The sequence below is a fragment of the Ixodes scapularis genome, unplaced genomic scaffold (assembly GCF_016920785.2).
Source record: "Ixodes scapularis isolate PalLabHiFi unplaced genomic scaffold, ASM1692078v2 PGA_scaffold0__279_contigs__length_252992795, whole genome shotgun sequence".
NCBI classification, from domain to species: Eukaryota; Metazoa; Arthropoda; class Arachnida; order Ixodida; family Ixodidae; genus Ixodes; species Ixodes scapularis.
The window spans coordinates 84,349,056-84,353,047 of record NW_024609835.1 but is presented as its reverse complement, the minus strand read 5'-3'; the positions used below and the strand labels follow the sequence as shown (position 1 = coordinate 84,353,047).

The following is a 3,992-nucleotide window of genomic DNA, read 5'->3' as shown; positions in this document are numbered from 1 at the left end:
ATCTCATTTTCCTTCCCTATTTTCGTTTCCCTCATGTCATAGCTTCTTCTCGTTTTCCGCGTTTTCTCCCTCCAGCAACTCCTCGAAAGTTCGCAAATAGGGAAAAAAAAAGAGGCTGGAAGTGAAGTTTAGGAGAAGGGAGAAAATGCGAGTTGAAAAACCAAGAAAGGGCGGGGTACGTCAGCCCACCGCGGGCTCTTCTTCATCCACTCTGTAAGAGACCAGGCCAGGTCGTCAAGAAGAAGAGGGGGACGCGGCCGCATTCGCTAAAATGGCAAACCGGTGCGCGAGAGTAAAAGAAAAAAGAAAGTGTTCTATCTCCGAAATTCATGCCGGTTTCCGAATCCCCGCCACTCCCGCCCCCGTCTCTTCCCCTCTCATCCCCTGCCATGCCGCCTCCACTTTCTCTCTTACCGATGCTATGCCCGACTCTTTGCGATGATGTCTCTCCTGAGATTTTGGGGAAAGGCCCGCTTCCCGGCGGAGATCATTTCAGTTTGCGCCCGCGTTCCTCTTTCGCCCGATCTGCGTCACGCTCCCAACTCCGCTCAAACCATTGCCCCTCTCTCCTTTTCCTTACGCGTACTCTTTCGCGTTACTTCATGTAATCGTCACCGGGTGTTCACCTTGCTGGCCCAACTTGTCTCTGTACATAATCACAGGACAATTTGGTATCTCTCTTGTTTCCTGCGGGTCTTAAGAACTACTTAGAGTATTTCATTTTACAAACATGTCAACCACAACAAATCTTTTTCCCCGCTAAAACATTGATACCTCCAACTACTGCCTGCCTTTTAACATGCGGCCACGTGATGAGACAAAGCACATCGTCGCTGTTTGTTGTTCTTCTCTTGAGTGACTTCAGTCTGACACATAGTTGCTGCATATATTGTAAAGATCACGCCCCGGTCGCAAATGGGAAGACTAATTTTGACCCTCTCACAATACTCCAGTTCACGTTGAACGCAGGCTTATCACTGGTACATGCTCAAAATATGACGGACTCGGCGAATTTGTTCAGGGGCTCCCACTTGCCATGCACTTTTGTACAGAGTTCATTAGGCAATTTTTCGAAGAGAAGCGGCAGCAGTATAATAAAAAGTGCAACAGCTATAGTGCTTATGTAACACATTAATAATTACAGGAAATCGTCACAGAAGTGAAACGTGAGTAACACGCGAATAAAGAAATAAGCACTTACCAAACATCGTTATCGAAAACATTGATAAATCATTGATCATACGAGGTTTTTTGTAAAATAAGGTTCCCAAGGAGCTGCAGTCGCGAGCAACGCTGTTGCTTGGGGTGCCGCGGCACTGGCGTGTAGGCTGGTTCCCCCTTTCCCAGTCCCCGCCCCGGGGAGCTGTCTGCGACGCTCAGACTTGGCTTGGCAGCCGTTAGAGATGGGGCTCCCACTCGCTTTTCCCGCCAGGTGTGAATTACGCTCTGTGATTCCTTTTTTTTTTTGTCTGCGAAAAACACTGTGCCGATGGACATTCATTCCCAACTGTGTGAAGTCTACGGAGAAACGTTTATGAGCATACAACACGTGCGCAAATGGTGCAGAGAATTCAAAGACGGACGTACAGACGTCCATGACGAACAGCGTTCTGGACGACCATCGGTTTCGGACGAAACGATTGCGAAAGTAGAAGAAACAATGCTGAAAAATCGAAGGGTGACGGTTCGGGAGCTCTGTGAGATGATCCCTGATATCAGCAAGACCTGAATTGACAGAGTTTTGACAGACCATTTAGTGTATGCGAAGGTTTGTGAAAGGTGGGTTCCAAAAATACTTAATAAAGACCACAAACGGCGACGTGTTGAAGCGGCGCGCAAACTTTTTCAGGCCTACGAAACCAATAGCGAAGAATTCTTGGAATCTATTGTCACTGGGGACGAGACCTGGGTCCACTACACGACACCGGAAACGAAACAACAACCCCGTCAGTGGAAACATCCAGAGTCGCCAAAGTCGCGCAAGTTCAAACAAGCACTGTCTGCCGGCAAGGTGATGGCGAGCGTCTTTTGGGACATGATTGGGTTATTGTTGTGCGAATTCATGCCTGCCGGTACAACAATCAATGCGGACTGCTACTGTAAAACGTTGAAGAACCTTCGCAGCACGATTCAAAACAAGAGGAGAGGCATGCTCACGAAGCGAGTGCGTTTCCATCAGGACAACGCTCGTCCGCACATCGCCCATGTAACAAACGTTCTCATCATCAAATTGGGATCCGATACTGTCGCACATCCGCCCTGCAGCCCAGACATAGCCCCCAGTGACTACCATTTCTTGCCTGAATTGAAGAAACACCTGGGAGGGACGCATTTCAGAACCGGGGAGGAGCTGAAGGAAGAGGTTTTAAGCTATCTTCACGGCGCGGCGGGAGAGTTCTATGATTCAAGCATAAAGAAGATGGTACACCGCACGCAAAAATGCATTGATCTCAACGGAAAGTATATCGAACAATAGCGGAATGTCTAAGCTTTTTCTAATGTATCACTTAATGCCAATAAGCATGTTTCTTATTGTGAAAAATCGATGGGAGCCTTATATTACGGACCACCCTCGTTCCTATTGATTTTCCATCCCTTCTGCGTAAAAAAATGTACAGTTTCCAGATACGGGAATCAATTTTGACGATTTTTTCAATTTTCATATTATATACATCGCAAAGTCGTGTCTTGCTTTCACGGTGTATTATGTCTGAATGCACGGACGTTGAATTTCCGTGCGCCGTGCGCAGTGATCGTGTGCCAAAATTACCTCTCAAACAAACTATCCAGCTTAAGAGCCTTACACTGGGTTGTGCCCCATTAAGGGCTGTTATATAGTCCCCAAGAACTTAAAACACAGGACCTGCAATTGCTATTTTTAGGCGTCTTGCTTTATCAGTCAATATGCGGCGTCCTTATCAAGGAACGTTGCACTCAAGCCGCCTGCAGAGCGATTCTACTAGGAAGCTCGAGATAGGCCACGCCCCCTATTTCTTAAGCTCTCGGTGACTTTAAAAAAATAGTGTAGCCATGATGAACTATACTTTGTTTCAATTTAAGTTCTGACGCAGTCGACGCTAAGAGCTGATGGAATCGACCAGACAGCGTCAAATGCGCACCATCATGGTGTTCGTCATTTTTTCGTACTTGTTCAAACATCGCTGGACCAACCATAAACAGAACAGGCCTTGTGACTTGCGCTTTTGATGCTGTTTGATTGGTCGAATTACCTTCTAGCATCGGCTGCGTCTGGATTTAACCCAAAACGAAGTACATATAGGGTCTATTCACTTCCTGAGTCATCACCCACAAACATGGCCGCGAGCGATAAAGCGGAACTTTTATTCGGGAGCTTGGTGAAAAATAAAAGAAGGCAAAGCAAACTCGCCTATCGGTAAACCGCTATGGCCTTCGGCGGCCATGCTTGTGTGTAGTGACTGGAAATTAAAAGGCGGTCTGACGTCATGTGAATAGGCTCTATAGCACCAGTGAGGCAAGCACATGCTTTCCCGGGAAAAAAAAACAAACCAAAACTAATTAAACTTTGTGTCGATTTATGTACCCTTCCTCTGTCTTTAAAACAAGCTCTCTTGTGAAGAGTTGGTGAGCATTTTATATGTCCGGAGAAGCGTTTGTAGTTTGTTGCTCTAGTCGAACGAGTCACTCACAGTTCAATGGTTGCATGCAGAGGGCAATACATGACACTCTGCGTTTGCTGCTGTGCGGCAACAAGCTAAGCTGGCGATCTGAGTAGCAATTTAGGTCCAAACAGGTGCACACCGAGCGACACAGTAGGCGCGAACACCACTTTAGCGCATTTCGGGGTACTGCTTATAAATGGTGGCGACCAAGACCAAATTCTATCGTCTATGTAAGTTCCCATCATGAGCACAATGAACCATACTATAAGTTCCTATCAAGTTAAAGAAAAAAAATTAAAGACGTTTACAAATCTCTGCAATGAAAAATTAGGGTGCAGCTCTTGAGGAGCA

General features: G+C 46.5%; 1 pseudogene; it reads left to right on the top strand.

The window, feature by feature from the left end:
- The first annotated feature begins 271 nt into the window (after positions 1-271).
- LOC115313240 lies at positions 272-1,913 on the top strand (annotated as a pseudogene).
- Positions 1,914-3,992: the final 2,079 nt, after the last annotated feature.